The sequence below is a fragment of the Magnolia sinica genome, chromosome 13, assembly GCF_029962835.1.
Source record: "Magnolia sinica isolate HGM2019 chromosome 13, MsV1, whole genome shotgun sequence".
In the NCBI taxonomy this organism is placed as follows: Eukaryota; Viridiplantae; Streptophyta; class Magnoliopsida; order Magnoliales; family Magnoliaceae; genus Magnolia; species Magnolia sinica.
The window spans coordinates 79,367,463-79,388,282 of NC_080585.1; the positions used below are offsets into that span (position 1 = coordinate 79,367,463).

General features: G+C 42.3%; 1 non-coding gene across 1 annotated transcript; it reads left to right on the forward strand.

The window, feature by feature from the left end:
- Positions 1-9,637: 9,637 nt before the first annotated feature.
- LOC131224389 (small nucleolar RNA R71) lies at positions 9,638-9,744 on the forward strand. The gene has a single exon (XR_009160877.1). It is a non-coding gene; the product is annotated as a small nucleolar RNA R71 (small nucleolar RNA).
- The last annotated feature ends 11,076 nt before the right edge of the window (positions 9,745-20,820 follow it).

Below are 20,820 nucleotides of genomic sequence, written 5' to 3' on the forward strand. Positions count from 1 at the left end.
TCATCTACATTTGCTTGTATGGCAAGGCATCAACAAAGAGGATAGTGTTCCTTAGAAACCCATTGATGATGGTGCTAAACGTTTGCATTAGTGACTATGGGTGTTTGATTTACATTGTGATGCCATAACTAAATAAGTGGGAAGTCTGAACTATTTGAGATATTATGGGGTTAAAGGGAGGGGTTTCTACTATTGTCTTAAGGACTATGAGTTTAGACACAATGGCCACTAGTTGAGGGAGAGTTATGTTGCATGGATTTCAATACCATAAATTCCATGGCCATAGTGTTGGAGTTGTGCCCTAGAAAACCAATGTGAGCCTGATCCTCTAGCACGTGAATGTGATAATGTTCTCAGCTGTATATTATGATGATCAAGGATCCCAATGGGACACAATGCACTACCTTAGTTAAGATATGGTGTTACCTTAAACATATATGAATATTGGTTAAGTGGCGGAGTAATTCCTCCATTGTCCTTGGGAACATGAGAATGGACACACTGCTCATTAACTAAGGAGATTTGTGGTTCATGTATCTTACTACCATGTTATTCCATGATAATCATAAGTTTTACTTATAGTCATAACATGATGATAGGTATGGTCATGAGATTTGTGGTCCATGTATCTTAATACCCTATTATGTCATGATAATCATAGGTTTTAGGACATACCTGTAGCCATAACATGATAATAGGTACAATCATCTTGTGTGAGGGGACTAACTTGGGTCAGGATCAAAAGTCTCCATTGGTGTCAGTATGCATTTTCCCTCCATTGAGTGTGAGTGAGACATGAATACATGATCCTGTTAGACTTATGGGGCAATTACATTGGTAGATTAAGATCAAGTCACTAATTTGGGGGCCCATTTTCCTAAACTACGTTAGACTTGAGTATGCATTGGAACTTAATTAATCCTTAGACATGAGGATCTATGAGGGTTAATGCTTTAATTATATGTGCTTTGGCTCTGTTTATGAGGCTACTAGTAGCTAAGAAAAGTGGGTGTGGCTAGGTACATTTATCAAGGTCTATTGGTCCTTGCGTGGACCAACAAGGGATCTATCAGTTTCTTAGAACTTGTTTATGGCATATATCATAAGATCAAAGGTTCATTGTTGGGAAAAAAATAAAACGACCTATAAAATGAGCCAACTCTATAACCGGCACGGATCCAATGGGCCAAACTGCTCAAGAGATATCTAATGGCAAAGGAAGGCTGAACACGAAGTAGGTCGGTATAGTCATAGGTCCACATGATAACTGACCGATCTATTAAGTAGGATGACGTAACTATAGGTCAGTTATAGGTCGACTATAGGTCGGCACGACCATAAATCGGTCATAGGTCGACCATAGGTTAGCACAGTCTTCGACGAAGTTGGTAGTCAATATCAACCTCAGGTGAATGTTAATCTGTTAAGACCTCAGGCGAATGCTAATCTGTCTCACAACTTGGTATTACCTACCTCTAAAGTGTCATCTACCTCTGCTGCCTGACCTTTCTTAAAAGACCGGAAGGGCCTATCAATCTCCGATCAATTTTCGACCTTGTCTTGAGGATCTTGGACACCTATAATCTCAGGGAGACCTCCAGCATGATTGGAGATCCATATGGGAAGATCTCCGACATATGAGGACTCGTAAACGGAGAACACTTCCTACAGTGTGATCTTCCCTCTCCTATAAATAGGAGAGCCCCTAGCCAGTGAAAGGTATGCATACTTATCCACTCAATGCACAATCTTCAATATGATTGGTGACTCTTTTACTTAAAGATCATCTCCTACAAAGACTCAGGTTCCTGACTTAAACATCGGAGGGTCCCCCATTTTAGCCAGGGTCTCTTTTGTCCTTCTATCTCTTGTGTGCAAGTGTTCAAGGGTTTAACGGAAAATTGCATCAACAGTTTGGCACCATCTGTGGGAAGCGAAAACATAGCCATTTTCCTGCTTTACTGGAGAGACTATAATGGCTAGAGGGAAGAAGAAAACCCATCTCCCCAGTTGCAGCTGACCTTACGCCTCCCCTAGAGCAGCCTAATAGTCATCTGGGTTCTTCTTGCCAACATCAGGATGATTCCGATTTCGGGAGGCATGGTCAACAGTCTCGCATTAAAGGAGATCCCTTGAGCAATAGGTCGAAATGCTGAACAAAAACATGAACTCCATGAGACAATTGTTGGAATAGCTACAGCCTCAACACGTACAAAAGACTTCCAATGAAGAACAACAAGTGGGCCGCACCCCCTCTCAACCTTTCAATATGCCTGCTGCTTCTCAAAGAAGTTGATAACGTGGTTCGACCAATCCATCCCCATCTCATGTCTTCAGGACTGTAGCCTTGCCCACTTTCGATCTACGCCACGAATTAGACCGAAAGAAGCGTGACAAAGCCCCAGTCGAAGCTATTACTAAAAGTGGCAAGCCATGTGAGGTCGAGCTCAAGGACTTGTGTGGTTAAATAGGAGACATGCGAGAAGCCAACCGCACGAATGTGTCGAACCTGATGAAAGCAATAATGGAGGAAACCGAGCCTCCATTTACCGCTAACATCATGAAGGCACAACTGCCGGACAGATTCTGTTTACCTCAGATCACTCCGTTCTCAGAAAATACCGATCCATCAGAGCACATGGAATCCTTTAGGGTCTATATGGAGCTCCACAATGTGTCTGACGTGATAATGTGCCAAGCTTTCTCCCTGACCTTAATTGGAGCTGCCTGACTGTGGTTCAAGTAGTTGAAGCCGAATTCCATTAGTTCGTTCTCCCAACTCGGCCAAGTCTTCATCACAAACTTTATAGGGGGAAAGAAGAAACTCAAACTGGCCTCCCACCTCCTTCATGTTGTTCAGAAGGACTGAGAACTATTGAAAGATTACATTAAATGCTTCAATTTAGAAGCATTGCAGGTTCGAAAGCATTCTGAAGAGCTCGCCTTAACCACAATCATGGGAGGGCTGAGAGATCGTCAGTTTCTCTTTTCACTGGATAAAAATCCGCCAACAATAATGGCCGATCTACTAAACAGGTCACAAAAATATGCCAACGTCGAAGAGGCTCATGCCCTTTGAGACACTGTCCAGAACAAAGGTATCCCAAATAAAGAACGACAATCAAGGGTAGAACTAAGTTCGGCCGCTACAAACAGAAAGAGGAAGGACAACCCATCGCACGATAATCATCACCCGAATAAGTGACCTAACAGCAAGTTCAAAACGTACACTCCTCTCAACAAAACGCCCGAACAAGTCTTAATGGAGATGCAAGACAAACGTATTCTCAAGTGGCCGAGCAAGTTGAAGTCCAATCCAAATAAGAGGAGCAAAAGCAAATACTGCCTTTTTCATTGGGATCATGGACATTCGACGAGCGACTGCTTTGACCTCAAACAAGAATTGAGGTGCTGATTCGTAACAGTCACCTCGGCGAGTACGTCAGTCACCAAGGAGACAGGGCTGCGTCGAAAGATGAATGATCAGTTAACAATGAGCTGACTAGAGAGATCCACACGATCTTCGGAGGTCATGGTGGTGGAGGAGATTCAAACCATGCTCGAAAAGCTCACGGAAGGAGTATTAGTCATTCTGAAGATGAAGTCCTAACCATCAGCAGACCTCTGAAAGAGCAAAAGGGGGAAACTTATAGCCTGACCTTTACCAAAAAGGACGCCCGAGGAAGCTGCCATCCTCACGATGATGCACTTGTGGTCATCCTGATAAAAGCCAATCGTAAGGTGTTTGGAATTCTCGTGGACACTAGATCATCGGCTGATATCCTCTTGGTGCAAGCATTTGATGATGTTTTATTTAAACGAACACGATTTAAATGATTTTTAAACTCGCAAGTATACGAATCAGATGCAGATACGGTACGTATTACGAGATCGTTCCCACGAGGACTGGTCGTCACAATTCAAATCTATGATTCTCCTTAACTAATCCAACAAATAATGGAATGAATTACTAAGCACAATTTTATGAAAAAAAATAATTAATTAAGAACAGGGAAGAAAATTCAATCAGAGAGAGCACTAGGACTTTCGAATCCACCCCTAATTATCCTAACCCTTGTTTTGTCTGTTGATTCACCTTGATCTAGATTGATACCACTTATACAGAGAAAGCACAATCTGTGTCCTTAATCGGGCATACAAACTGTCTAATTCCTTTAAGCAATGCCATGAATGACATATCCCATATCCTTGGTCGGGTATATGGAATGTACATTCATTAAAGCACCCTGTTTCTTCCTCTATAGGAAACTTGTTCTTGATCAGACACAAGCACCTATAATAAGCATCCAAACAACATCCATATATATACTTTAATCAAGTTCATAGATGGAGAAGTATAGAATTTAAACCCATAAAGCCCACTTAAAGAAAGAAACAAATTAATTGAAATTCAAAGTAAATCAACCAATACAAGAGCTAATCAAATTAGGGGCTTCATCTCAGCCCTAGCTGAGAGATTAGTGACCCATAAAATCCATAAAAAATATTAAATAAAATTCATGAAAGAAACGTCAAACCAAACAATCTCTTTCTCTCTTCTTTCTTCTCTTTCTTCTCTTTCTTCTCTCCCTTGCTCCAGATCTGGAATCCCCTCATTCTCAATCTCTTTCCCACGTCCAAAACTCCCCTTTTATAGCTGCTGGATGGCTGGGGTCGGTGGAAGAGTCGTAGAAGGACTCGGAGTACAAATTTTCGCAGCCGTGATCGATGGGCCCCACAGAGGTATTTTCTGGAAAATTCACCCCTTCCATTGGATTCAGAACGAAATTTCAGTCAAGAATGGGTGGTTTTGAAGGTCCATTAGCGCGGCCCACAGAAGAAATCTCAAAAAAACTTAGTTTTGAACGTTCCGGGGCAGTCTACTTTTGGCCTCTGTACCGCACACGTGTGTACGCATGGGCGAGGAATATCAACATGGTTTTGAAGCTCTCGAAGCCCTCTACACGATGGACAGATCAGATCTTCCGGAAGATTGACGAGTGGGGCCCACTAATTTCTGCAAAAACTGGCAGCGTCCGTGCGTTTCGCGGACGCCAAACCAACTTCCGTGGCAATGGTGGGACCCATTTTGATAATTATTTCAATAATCCACTCCGTCCATTACATGAAGGATGAAAAAATGGCTAGGAATGCCCAATTTCGAGTTAGAGTTGCGGTGGCCCACAGAGTTTTGAACTCACCGTCCGTTTTGCATTTTTCAGCGATCAACGTCCGTACACATGCATGGAACCAAACGGACATCTAGGCGATGGTTATAACTGCCCCAGGAAGCGGATGGACGGTTTGGATTGTCCATTTGAACACTAGGTGGGCCCCACAACCGACGACTGCGGTCGGCTTGCGGAGACGCTGGACGGCTCTGCCGTTTTCGACGAAGAACCGCGAGTCAGCGCTGGCGCTGACCGAGATACGGGTACGGTGTACAGCTGGTGCAAGTGTGCACGATGCACACTCTGCATACACAGGGCCCACTGCAATGTTTTTGAGAAATCTGCACCATCCATCCTTTTTCTCATATTATTTTCACCGTCAGGACCAAAATTGATGTATATCCAGATATCCAGCGGGCCCCACTTAATGAATTAAGGGGCTGATCTGGCCGTTAGACCACTTCCCGAGATCGTCAATGGCTGAAATTTAATATGTACGGTTAATTTATGGTCCCCATCACGTGTATGAAGTTTCGAGTTGATCGGATGGCGAGAAACATGTGATCTTGCATTCTGGACCCTTTTCGAGCCCCTTTGCCTTGCTTTCCTCAATCCCAGGCGTGTAAAATCTTCACTATTGGTTTTCTGGAGTCCATCCCGTGCTCTGGTAATTTTGGAGCGCCAAATCCATGTTCTTAACATCATCTTTCAGTACACACTCCTGATTTCATCCTGTAATAAAAACACGATTAAAATATGGCATTAAACCTTATCATGTACGTAAAATCAGGCAATTACTGGGGTCTGAGATGCAACATTCGACACTCATCACAACCCCCAACCAGCATTTTGCTAGTCCCGAGCAAAACATGCGAAAAATAATTTTAGAAATAAAAGACGATTCCTGTAAACTCAAGTGACTTGTGAACAGATAGCTGAGATGTGAAAATTCTAAGATTCATGAATGGTAAGTAGAATTTTCTCCTGAAATCAAGCTCACAGTAAACTTCATAATCAAGTTCAACATATTAATCCATTAATTAGAACATTCCTAAACATTGAGTTCCACAGGTGTATAGTATAATCTCAGCTTACAATCATTAAGAGTTCCAATAATCAATTTCATGCTAAAATTGGTAATTAACAACAGAATTCCTGACAACCAACACTAGCATTTTAGATTAACCTTTCAGCCTTCATTTTTATTTTTTTTTCTTTATGAACAGTACGCCAAGGAAGGGAATCAAATCCTCACCTACAGGGAGCAAACCTATGGTGAAAACTCGTCGCCTCATTTTTTTATAAGTCAACTATGGAGAATCAAATCTACACCTATAGGGAGCAAACCTATGGTGAAGATTATGTGACTTAGCCTTTTAATTCTTCTTTTTACCAAGTTAATCATTCAGTTATCGAACCAAAACTTAATGTGCAAGTGAGATGTGATATGTGAAATCATGACTCAATCAATGTTTACAACGTCTAATCATAGATTAACAATTCAAAATTGACTGTGAAATCAAGCAGATGGCCGAATCCAAGAGTCATTAGTTACCAACATCATGTATCTTATAATGTTAAAATCACAACTATCCTTCAAAATCACTTTGAATTCAATAGAAATTCAGAAAAATTTTAAAATTTTCACAAATTTTGCTCAAGACCAAGAAAATACTGATTAGGTACCCTAATCTTCCACCCCCAACCTAAAATCTACATTGTCCTCAATGTAAAAGAAATAAACAAGCAATGCACATGGGACAACGAGAATAAAAGAGGAGTGATGAAAAGATAATACCTGGATGGAGAATCAAGAAGCTTTCTCAAAATTTGTGAAAAATTTCAACGTAAAAGCGAGTTAGCACAAGAGAGAAATCAACATAAGCAAAAATAACAAAAAGAAAAATAAAAGAAGATCCTACCTATACCACTTTCGCAGGTGCTCTCGATTGCATTTAGAGCATGCAACAAGCCTTTAAACCCCTAGGTTACCCCTAGTGGATGAGTTGTAGTCTCGTGAGGGTTTGCAGTAATGTTACCCACAAACATTGAAGTAACTAACTAAGAAAAATGAAAATGAATGAAATAAAAAGCAATACAATAAAGCAAAAGGCTGGGTTGCCTCCCATGAGCGCTAAGTTTAACGTCTTCAGCCAGACAAGAACGGACCATGAATGAAATAATCTTTATAACCAGGGTCCGCCAAAGAAATTACCTCAACACTTTCATTAACCGATCCCAGACAAGTGATGTGAGTTCCCATGAACTGTGCTATCTGAAATAAGGCAACTGACACTGTCGTCAAATAATTTAAGGACTTCTGCTCGAACGACTTCTTCTATGTTAGGATCACGCTTCCTTTGCATGTTATGCGATATTACCACAGCATGATCCATCCATACAGTGGGGCATACTCCCTGGATTTATTCTATCTTCCGTTCAATTGCTGCCTTATATGCTCTAAGAACATTAAGCAGCCCGCTCGCCTTTGTCTTCTCAGAGTTACAAACTGTGCTGTCAGGAAGAGTCTCAGAGGGATGAAGAGGTTCCACTTTCGCTCTCCATTTTTCAGTCTCCAATATAGGAGTAGAGTCGAGCATGCATTGACTTCATGGATGGGACTATCAATGTCAAAATCCATGCCCGATTGTGCTAAGCAGGTCTCAAGAGGATCTTCAAAAGATGTACGGAAGGAGTCCTGCACAAGGCTCTCGATCATGTCCACTTCAAATATGTCATCCAAATCTGAGGATTGTTGTCCTACATTAAAAACATTGAGTTTAATATTCATGTTACCAAAGGACAATTTCATAACTCCATTCCTGCAATTGATAATAGCATTAGATGTGGCCAAAAATGGACGACCCAAAATGACTGGGATCTGACTATGAAGATTCTGGACAGGCTGAGTATCTATAACTATGAAATCCACTGGAAAATAAAATTTATCAACCTGGATTAACACATCTTCAATAATACCCCGGGGCACCTTGACAGATCTATCGGCTAGTTGTAATGTTACCTTAGTCGGTTTCAACTCACCAAGTCCTAGCTGCTCATAAACCGAATATGGTAACAAATTGACACTCGCCCCTAAATCAAGTAATGCCTTCCCGATCTTATGATCTCCTATGCCGCAAGAAATGGTGGGAGCTCCTGGATCCCTAAATTTAGGAGGGGTGTTATGTTGAATCATGGAGCTGAGCTGCTCTGCAAGGAAGACTTTCTTATGAACATTCTGCTTACGCTTTTGAGTGCATAAATCTTTAAGAAACTTAGCGTAAGCGAGGACTTGCTTGATAGCGTTAAGCAACGGGATGTTGACTTGCACTTTTTGAAACACATCCAAGATTTCATCAAAGTTATTTCTTTTCTTTATTGGTGCCAGACGTTGAGGAAAGGGTGCTTTGGGCACATAAGGTGGCACATTAGTGGCTCTTGGAGAGTCAGAGAGCTTTTGGACTTTGGATGCATTGGTATGGCTCTCTGCTTCATCTTGATCTTCTGTTTTAAAATTTGATTCATCCCCAGGCATCTCTATTCTGTTATTAATCTGCTTGCCTGACCTAAGGGTAGTGATCGATTTGGCCTGTTCATGATATTGCCCTTGGTTGGAATTAGAGCCAATCTCATACTGTCCCTTTGGATTAGCCTCAGGTTGGCTAGGGAACTTGCCCTTCTCTCTCTCACTCAATGTGGCAGCTAGTTGATCCATTTGTACTTCCAGCTTGGCAATGGATTGTGCATTTGCATGTAAGCTTTCCTGGTAGGACAGTAAGGGTAGATGGGAGTCGTTTTGTAATTGGAGACAACTCACCATGAAAACATTGAGTGTATCCTCAAGAGATGGTTTCCTTGATTGTGTAGGCAGTTGTTGATATTGTGGAAACTGTTGAGGTTGTTGACTGCCAACTTGGAGGTGCGGTTGCATGGGAGGATTTCCAGATGGTCCTCCTTGTTGTGGTCCTTTTACCTAAGAGAAATTTGGATGTTTAGCCCACCCTGGGTTGTATGTGTTCGAGTAAGGATCATTCCCAGATTTTTGAAAAGTGTTCATAGCATGAACTTGTTCAGAGAGAAGTTCTGGGAATGCTGCACCAGATGGACAAGACTGCATAGGATGGGCAGGACTAGAACATGTGGCATATGCCTCGACTTGAGCTGTTTGTGGTGGTCCATTATTTAATACCAGAGCATCAACTTTCTTTGTCAGGTTATCAAGCTTGGCGCTCAGCTCTGGTATGACTCCTATCTCATATATACCACCTCTCTTTTGTGGTTGGGGACTTCTGTCACCTCTATTTGAATAATCCCATTGCTGGGAATTTTCGCACAAGGTTTCAAAGAAGTTCCACGCTTCGACATCACTTTTGGTCATGAATGACCCTCCACTAGTGGCATCAACCATGCGACGGTTCTGTGGTGTCAGACCGTCATAGAAGTATTGAACTTGTTGCCACTTCTCAAAACCATGGTGAGGACATTTAAGAAGCAAGTCCTTCCATCTTTCCCAACATTCATGAAAGTGCTCGCCCTCTTTTTGTGTGAAGTTAGTAATTTCTCTACGGAGGGCATTGGTTTTGTGAACGGGGAAGAACTTGTTTAAGAACTTCTTAGACAATTGGTCCCATGTAGTGATAGATCCAACTTCTAGAGAATTCAACCATGCTTTCGCCTTATCCTTCAAAGAAAAAGGAAACAGGCGTAGGCGGATCGAATCGTCTGAGAAGTTTTGGAACTTAAAGGTGGAGCAAATGTTTAAGAATTCTTTCACATGATGATATGGGTCCTCCTTGTCCAATCCATAAAAGGATGGCAACAATTGTATGACTCCTGTTTAAGTTCAAAGTGTGCTACCGTAGTGGTTGGCAACCCTATGCATGAAGGCGCAATAAATTGGACAGGAGCTGAATAATCTTTGAGAGCTTTAACTTCAGTCTCATTCGCCATTTCAACAGGATTATTTCTCAATCTTTCACGAATTGTTCTTTCAATCTCAGGATCAAACGGTGCTAGTTCTATATTCAGAGATCTACGTCCTAGCATAAACTATGTTATTGCAATGTAAGAAAGAAAACTAAACTAAGAAGCAACCTAAGAGAAATAAAACTAGACCTAGAAACTATGAGATTCTAAAACAAGTTAAAACTATGTAAATAAGAATGGGAAGAAAGAACCCGGAAAAGGAGATGATTGATGTCTGAAGAATAGGGAGCTCCTCCTTTTGAAGACAATGTTATTTAGCAGCTTCCTTCCTCAATTCCTGTAAACAAAAAGAAAATAAAAATAAATTAAATTCCTAAAATAATGTTAGAAAAAAAATCCTAAGCAACGGTTAATTTCTAAAAAAGGAAGTTTGTAATCTTAGAAATAAAAAACTAAGTTAGTTTCTAAGAAGGGAAAATTTTCTAAAACTAGAAAATAGAAAGTTACTTGAAAGAAGAATCAGAATCTAGAATTAGAAAATAGGAAATTTCTAAAAATAAAATAAAATAGCCTAGAAATAGAAACTTTCTAAAAAAAATAAAACCTTAATTCTAAAAATAGAAATTAGAAAAAAATAGAAAATTTGGAAAGAGATTACCAAATTAGTAGTTTATGTCAGGTCCCTACAAAACAGGAAATAGGTTAGTTTCTAAAAAAATTTAACCTAAAGGTAGTAAAAAAACTAAGACTATGAATTATGATAAGAGAGAATCTTAAATCCAATTGGACCGAAACAGTCCCCGGCAACGGCGCCAAAAACTTGATGTTTTATTTAAACCAACACGATTTAAATGATTTTTAAACTCGCAAGTATACGAATCAGATGCAGATACGGTACGTATTACGAGATCGTTCCCACGAGGACTGGTCGTCACAATTCAAATCTATGATTCTCCTTAACTAATCCAACAAATAATGGAATGAATTACTAAGCACAATTTTATGAAAAATAATTAATTAAGAACAGGGAAGAAAATTCAATCAGAGAGAGAGCACTAGGACTTTCGAATCCACCCCTAATTATCCTAACCCTTGTTTTGTCTGTTGATTCACCTTGATCTAGATTGATACCACTTATACAGAGAAAGCACAATCTGTGTCCTTAATCGGGCATACAAACTGTCTAATTCCTTTAAGCAATGCCATGAATGACATATCCCATATCCTTGGTCGGGTACATGGAATGTACATTCATTAAAGCACCCTGTTTCTTCCTCTATAGGAAACTTATTCTTGATCAGACACAAGCACCTATAATAAGCATCCAAACAACATCCATATATATACTTTAATCAAGTTCATAGATGGAGAAGTATAGAATTTAAACCCATAAAGCCCACTTAAAGAAAGAAACAAATTAATTGAAATTCAAAGTAAATCAACCAATACAAGAGCTAATCAAATTAGGGGCTTCATCTCAGCCCTAGCTGAGAGATTAGTGACCCATAAAATCCATAAAAAATATTAAATAAAATTCATAAAAGAAACGTCAAACCAAACAATCTCTTTCTCTCTTCTTTCTTCTCTTTCTTCTCTTTCTTCTCTCCCTTGCTCCAGATCTGGAATCCCCTCATTCTCAATCTCTTTCCCACGTCCAAAACTCCCCTTTTATAGCTGCTGGATGGCTGGGGTCTGTGGCAGAGTCGTAGAAGGACTCGGAGTACAAATTTTCGCAGCCGTGATCGGTGGGCCCCACAGAGGTATTTTCTGGAAAATCCACCCCTTCCATTGGATTCAGAACGAAATTTCAGTCAAGAATGGGTGGTTTTGAAGGTCCATTAGCGCGGCCCACAGAAGAAATCTCAAAAAACTCAATTTTGAACGTCCCGGGGCAGTCTACTTTTGGCCTTTGTATCGCACACGTGTGTACGCATGGGCGAGGAATATCAACATGGTTTTGAAGCTCTCGAAGCCCTCTACACGATGGACGGATCAGATCTTCCGGAAGGTTGACGAGTGGGGCCCACTAATTTCCGCAAAAACTGGCAGCGTCCGTGCGTTTCGCGGACGCCAAACCAACTTCCGTGGCAATGGTGGGACCCATTTTGATAATTATTTCAATAATCCACTCCGTCCATTGCATGGAGGATGAAAAAACGGCTAGGAATGCCCAATTTCGAGTTAGAGTTGCGGTGGCCCACAGAGTTTTAAACTCACCGTCCGTTTTGCGTTTTTCAGCGATCAACGTCCGTACACATGCATGGAACCAAACGGACATCTAGGCGATGGTTATAACTGCCCCAGGAAGCGGATGGACGGTTTGGATTGTCCATTTGAACACTAGGTGGGCCCCACAACCGACGACCGCGGTCGGCTTGCGGAGACGCTGGACGGCTCTACCGTTTTCGACGAAGAACCGCGAGTCAGCGCTAGCGCGTGCTCAGGTAGTGCACATGTGCACTGTGTACACGCTATAGATATAGGTCCACTGTGATGATTTCGAGAAATCCGCACCGTCCATCCTTTTTCTCATATTATTTCCACCGTCAGGACCAAAATTGATGTATATCCAGATATCCAGCGGGCCCCACTTAATGAATTAAGGGGCTGATCTGGCCGTTAGACCACTTCCCGAGATCGTCAATGGCTGAAATTTAATATGTACGGTTAATTTATGGTCCCCATCACGTGTATGAAGTTTCGAGTTGATCGGATGGCGAGAAACATGTGATCTTGCATTCTGGACCCTTTTCGAGCCCCTTTGCCTTGCTTTCCTTAATCCCAGGCGTGTAAAATCTTCACTATTGGTTTTCTGGAGTCCATCCCGTGCTCTGGTAATTTTGGAGCGCCAAATCCATGTTCTTAACATCATCTTTCAGTACACACTCCTAATTTCATCCTGTAATAAAAACACGATTAAAATATGGCATTAAACCTTATCATGTACGTAAAATCAGGCAATTACTGGGGTCTGAGATGCAACATTCGACACTCATCATTTGACAAAATGGGAGTTGGTCAATCCGTACTCCAACCTATCAAAACTCCATTACTCAGTTTCTTAGGTGGTTGAGTCATACCTGAGGGGTCAATACAACTCCCATTTATGGTTGGAGAAGGACAAAACCACGTAACTACAATGATCCACTTCCTAATAGTAGACTGTCCGTCTTTCTATAATGTGATCCTTGGCCGACCATCTCTTAACGCCTTGTGAGATGTGGTTTTGACCTATCACTTGGCCATGAAATTCCTAACCGAGCAGGGTATCGGATTAGTGAAGGGAGATCAACATGAAGCTCGGTAGTGCTACACGATGGCACTAAGGGCTTCGCACTAGACGATGATCATCGCTTATCTGGACCCTCGTGAAGATTCTAGAGAAAGAGGATGTCCTATGGAAGATCTCATTCCCATTCCACTTGACGACTCTGACCCATCTAGAATTGTCCAAATTGGGTCCTCCCTAACACCTCCATTTCGGGACAGGATGATAGGCCTCCTTCGACATTATGCAGACGTCTTCGCATGGTCTCATGAGAGGAGTACGCTCCAACACCTAAAAAAATAGTGGTTGAGGCTCCTTGAACCAATTCGGCCAATGAATGTGAACCCCACGACCTCTCAAGATAGTAGGAACCCCTCCTTCCCAAGCCACATCTGAAAGATGCCGACCCTCCCAAGGGACGAGTAAGGATCGACTGACTAGAGAGAAGGTCCCACGTCACTCCTACCTCGACGAGGCATGTTACATGGACAAACCTTCATAGGTAAGTATTCACCCTTACCTTCATAAATAGCTCAAACATTCCAAAAGAGTGATACACATCATGAATAGGCTCCTGAAGGCCCATCTCAAGGCCCACATTTCAAGGTCCATCTCAAAGCCCATTCCAAGGCCCACATTCTAAAGCCCATCTCAATGCCCATTGCCAGGCCCACATTTCAAAGCCCACATTTCAAGGCCTAGATCTCAAGCCCATCTCAAGGTGCACATTTCAAGGCCCATCTCAAGGCCCACATCTTAAGGCCCATTCGAAGGTCCACTCCAAAGCACACCTCAAGGCCCATTCCAAGGCCCGCATTCTAAAGCCCATCTCAGGCCCATTTCAAAGTCCACTCTAAGGCGCACATTACAAGGCCCATTTAACCCATTTCAAAAGCCCACTTAGAAAGTCTTTCAAATCAAAATACCTGGAACCAAAACCATGTCAAAAGTGGGCCCCACTCCAAAATAATAGCCCACCATCAAGATCCACAAAATTAGAAAATCCAAGTGGGCCACAAATCATCAATCCACCCCATCAAAGGATCACCATTTCATAATGTGTAAGGATTGAACCCTCTTCAAAAAACAAAAACAAAAACAAAAAAAAAATATCTATGCATAAAATAAGAGTGGGTACTCTTCTTATCACACCCCACTCAATCAAAAATAAAAATACATCATGCCATGGCAAAAAGAAGAATGTCCTAGCAAGATCCAAGTGCTGGAATTCCAAGCAAATATTCCAAATCCCAGACTTCGGGTCTCTCCTGTCCAAAAAAGAGGCATATGGTCATAGATAAGGTGAATCTCAAAGCTTCATAGACATGGGAACTGAAATCCATCAAAAACCAAAAGATCATTGTACAAAGGAGAGGTAATCACCTGTGGAGAAAGATTAGGAGTAAAAGAAAAAGAAGGGAAGGAAAACAAGGAAGAAACACTTGGAAGAAGGCTTACAAGAGATAACAATGGCGTCTCTGGACGCAAAATCAGGGAGAAGAAATAGGGGAGGCAGAAGCCAATCCCTGACCAGCGCCCCATCTCAAACCAATGGGCAAACGGGTGCCGGGTGGTAATCTGACTACCACCCATGGTAGTCAGACTATCACCCACTGGTAGAACGTACAACTATGCACACTGCCCCCTGCTGATGCGATATGAGGACATTAAAAAGGACCTTGGTCCAATGGACAAAGAGGAGGAATAAAAGAGAAGAAGGAGATTTCTCATGAAATGAGAAGAAAAGGAATATCTTGCGAGAAATTACAAAATCTCGCGAGAAATTGGGAATGGAGAAAATTTTTAGGAAAATACAAAAAATGACAAAATAAAAGCCAAGCTTGTTAATCAACCCCACTAATTCACTGGTGGAGGTGATACAACTATCTGGACTTATTCAAAATATGCAATAAAAACTGAACGATGACGTCACCCCACGAGATCGAACGGATCTTTTCAAAAATCCCAAATAAAAAATATTTATAATAAAATCCCTAAGGAGTAAAGCTCCAAAAAGGATAGTTTTCAATAAAGAATTTTTTTTTAAAAAAAATATAGCATTTGGCATGCAATATAATGAGAAATTTCCTATATCTCCCAGTAGCATCCGATGCAAATAACAAAATAAGATTCGACTACTTCTGGTTTTCCCAGGAGTTGTCAAATCCGTATGTGGCATAAGTACGATTGGCCTGATTTTCAAATATCAGGACAGCCGTATAAATAGAATAAAAGTGACGATTCGATCTATCTTTAGTAAGAATAACCAATTCAAAATGAAAAAATCAGTTGTAACCAAAATATCAAAATCAGCAGACTGCATAGAAAAAGGTTACCCACACATACCTAGTCCGGGACACTCGGAAAGTCTGATCGAGTCCAAGTCGGCGTAGTGAGTTCCCCGTAAGGCCGCAGAACGCTTAGGGCAGCTAACCACTTTAACAATCAAACGGAATAAGTACTCCTAAGGTGATTACATAGCAAAGGAAATAACAAGATCCAAACAGTACAAAAATCCCCGTAAAGCCACAAAATGCGTAGGGCCCTGCTTTTCAGACTTATCCTCCGATATTATCAATCCGACGTAAAAAAGTTGTGATTCGTGGACCGTAATGCCGCAGAAAGTGCAGGGACAATCACAATGTTTTCCTCAAACCCTCATGATATGTGAGAGTCATCTCTTTTCCAAACAGTAAACTGACTATGATACTATGGTAGGCAATGAATTTGAACCACAATCTTTTCTGACCAGAAGGGTGGGGTGTCCACTTGCTTTAGCATTCGGTTGCTCGTAACCTCTGCCAAAGAGGGGCATCTTTAGATACCTCACCTAGGCTAGCAACTTGATAAGGCATGGATGACCCTCAGGAACTAAATCGAAACCTCAACCGCAGCCATTTCCCGAACTTGATCCAAACCCTAACCAAACCTGAGCCATTACATTACCATAAACCCCAATTCGAGCCAACATCTGAACCAAAGCGTGCCCAAAAGTCAACCCATTTCTCAAAATATTTCCATCCATTTTGAGTCAAACATCTAAAAATAGGCTTCAGGCCGATCTCATGGCCTGAAATAGGCCCACCAGAGCAAACCACAGAAACAACCATGCTCAAGTGGTAGTCTCACTACCGCAGGCGGTAGTTTTACTATTGCCGACGGTAATCGGATTACCGCCTCTTCATTTGTGTATCCTCTGAGCACACAGCTGTCTCTCCTCTAAAATTCAACTCTCCTACAGATTTACCCCAAAGCTTGACCCTATTTACCATCTTACAAGCCTAAAGACCAAAAAGAAAGTGTCAAATGGCATTTCTCTCCCCTCAACTAATCACAAACTGCCATGTCCACATTTACCCCCCATAAACTCTAAAATTACCAATGTGTCATCCCAAAAGGCTATAAATAGCCTTCACCTCTCTTCATTTCAAAAGACCAAGACACACCCAAGAAAATCCAAGAAACACATCAACACCAACAAGGGAGTAAGGTGAGAGAGAGCAAGAGAGTGAGAGAGAGGGAACACTTGAGTTCTCAAGCCCCATCTTTAGCCTTCCCCTAGCCTCCTCTAAGCCATCCTCAGCTCTTACAATCCTGCCTGGGCCAATCACCTCTGATCATAGCACATCCGACATGCTAGCTACTTCAAGTGCAAGCCAAAGATCGTTCCATCATCACTAGCATTCATCGCATTATTATTTCCCTTCTTAACCCCCTACTTCTCTAAGTTTCCATTGAATGTATGATCTATGACTTACCAAACACTGGATCCTATCACATCAGAAACTCATAGTAGCTTAGTCCCCTTTTATGATATTTTTAACATCTTCACATTTATTTCAAAAACTCTTCTAGACATTCTTTGGATGTATGCTCTATGGCTTGCTAGAATCCCGGATCTTACCACATCAGAAATTCAAGTCTGCCTAGTTCCATTTCGATCTTGTCATCTAATCCCTTAAGGCTATTTTCCCACATGAAGTAGAGACTATATATTCATACGGGTAGGGTGGGTGCTTAAAACCCTCCCTCTTCGTAACCGAGGTCCCTTACTCAGAATCCCGAATCGCAGATCAGGAGTCAACTTAAAGTAAGAGAGTCCTCCGATTCTCCGGATTTATACATTCTGCATGTAAGGCCCGTATCCTAGCCCGTACTGTTCCGTTGGCTTTTGCCGTCCTCCCAGTCGAATTTCGGCGACTCGCGATCTATAATCGGTAGTTGCGTGGGACCTTAAGTCGTATCCCATTTTCCAGAGTTGTCTCGACCTGAGACTTATACCCTTGCGATCGCACCGTCGCCGCGGTTTCGACGCCGTGTCTCGTTCGCCGAGGCGATACCCTTGTTAGGATATGTGGGCTTGCATACAGTTTGAGAAAAATACCGCATGTTGCAATTCTGAGAGAATCTCTACAAAACATCACATCAACTAATCAAATCAAGTCAAGTACAAGCAATCATCCCCAAGTGCAACCACCTCTCTCATAAAGTTAAATCTCTCCTTACATAAGTACACCTATCACCTTCACCCATCACTCCCCATCACACCCATCTCCCTCTCTCTCTTACATCCCATTCTCTCTCTCTCTCCCTCATTTCTACATTTTTCAAGCAAACCATGAGACTCCAACATCCAAGCCTCCACATGAGAAGCCATGTGTGGCCCACTTCCCACCTCCTATCTCCACCATCCTAAGAACATCTCGACCCCTTGGAGCCCTAAATCATGTTGGTGGTGGAAGGAAGAGTCCATGATCAAAGGTGCGTGCTTGTTTCTCTCTCTCTCTCTCTCTCTCTCCCTCCGTTTATTTTGTGGCCCACTTAATGAGCTATGTGATGTCCAACCGTCCATCAAATGGACCCCATGGTCGTCCAAGCCATGTGGGCCCTACCTTCTGGTTGATGGGAAAACACAAATATCATATTGATCTTACCCAAGTGGGCCACGTCTGTGTGGAACCCACCAGCCGTGGTCCCCACACGTGGGACCCACCTTAATGAAATGTATGTCCACGCTGTCCGTCCAGCATCCTTGGACGCTGGACGTGAATTGGGGCATGAACCGTCAGTGGGTGTATATAATAATAATAATATATTATTATTATTATTATTATTATTATTTTAAAGGCCTTTTGGGTGGGCCACTCATACAGGCCCTACCTTGATGTATGAAGTTAATCCACGTCGTCCATCCTATTTATTAGATCATTTTAGGCGTTGAGCTAAAAAATGTGGTTAATCTGACTCTCAGGTGGGCCATAGCATAATAAACAGTGTCTCCCATTGAAATCCACCCTGATGTTTTGATGCACCAAAATATAATGAATATTAGGCTCGTCTGGTCTGTCTTAAGTAGTAAAGACCAATGGGTGGGGTGGATTTTGTTGATGCAGGCCCTACCACAGAAAAACCTCAGAAATACCCATTTTCAAAAAAAAAAAACTAATATAAGCAGCTGCCAGAGGGCGCAGGCAGCGCATGCTGTGTTTGGGCGGGCCGACAGGGACCACGGTCCCATGCATGGGCCCCACCATGATGTGTGTCGAATATCCACATCGTGTATTTGCTGGTCCCTTAGGGCATTGGGCCCCACACCAAAAATCAGCCTCATCCGCATCTCAGGTGGCCCACATCATAGGGAATGGTGTGGATGAATGTCTGCCATTGGAACCCTTTTGGGCCACTGGAGTTTTGAATCATTATGAAATCTATTTTTCCCATGCATCCAGGTCTGCGTGACCGTATCAACAGGTTAGATGGCAGATAAACATTATGGTGGGCCCACATGGGACCCACCCATGGCTGTGGTGTAAGTGTACACCCACGCCATCCGTCCATCTCAAGCTGGGACGGGTAGGAGCCTTGAGTAGCCACTGTGGTGTATGTGTTACATCCACGTTGTCCATCTGGACATATGTGGCCCACCTTTGATAGATGGGTTAACCCCTGTCATCCATCCATTTTACGGTGAGCCCTTCCTAATATATGTATGGCATCCAAACCGTCATCCATTTTCATGGACCCCACCCTAATGGACGTGTTCTATCCTTGCCGTCTATTCATCTGACGTACTTACCGCTCCACCATGATGCACGTGTTGCATCCAAACCGTCCAACCACTTTAAAAGATAATTTTTAAAGCTTGAGATAAAAATAAGATAGATCTATTTATCAAGTGGACCACACTGCATAGTGAGGATTAAACGTATACCATTGAAATCCTTTAGGAATGTAGAAGTTTTGGATTAGTAAGAAATTGTTTTTCCTCTAAATTCAGGTTTGTGTGACCTTATGATCAGACTAGATGGGAAATAAATGTTATGGTGGGCCTTGGGAATTTCAATGGTGGAAATTATTATCACTACTTATATTTGGGTGTGGCCCATTTGATATATATGGGGCTCATTGGTGTAGCCCACTTTGATGTATCTTGTGGCCCATTTGTCGGGCCCACTTTAATGTATTTTGTGGCCCATTTGTTGGGCCCACTTTGACGTACTTTGTGGCCCATTCGTCAAGCTCACTTTAATGTATTTTGTGGTCCATTCGAGGTGTTCACCTTGATATACATGTGGCCCATCTGCGAGGCCTATCTTGATATATTTATGGGGCTCATTAGTACAGCCCAATGATGCGGCCCACTTGTTGTACATGAGGCCCTTTGGTGCGAACCGTGTGATGCGGCCCATTTGATGTATATGAGGCCCATTATGATATATTCAAGGCCCATTATGATATATTCGAGGTCCATGGGCGAGGCCCATAGTGATATATTCGAGGCCCATTGTGATATATTCGAGGCCCATGGGCATGGCCCATTGTGATTCGTTTAAGGCCCTTGTGCAACGCCCGACATAATATATGAGAGGCCCATAAAAGGGGCCCAACGTGATGTATGTATGACCGATACATTGTGTATGAATCCCTTATGTGGGCTACTCCTTGGGAGCGATGTTGGTTAGATGTCCACATTGACGGACGATGATGGTTGAATGTTCACATTGTGACATTCCCTTAGGCCCGGTTAGGCCCATCTCATCATTCTTTAGTGGGTTAACCCAAACGAATGGGCATCACTGATATTGCTGGGTTCATCATCGGTCGTCCATCTATGGACCCCGCCTTGCGCCGAGGTTGATCATCAAGGTCGATTATCGTGACCAATTTGTCGACAATGATTATTGATCGATTCTAATTGTTGTGGCCGATTGCCGACTCTGATCATCGAGATCGATTTTGATTTGTCGAGGCCAATTATCGAGACCTATATGGTGTAGATGTGACTCGTAGTTGAGGCCCATTAGTGCGGCTCATTGATGCGGCCCACTTGTTGGATATGAGGCCCATTGGTGCGGCCCAATGATGTAACTCACCGTGATCTGTATATTAGGCCAATGGTGCAGCCCAATCTATCGACCCACCGTGATGTGTAGGCCCACGTGCTGCATGTGTAAG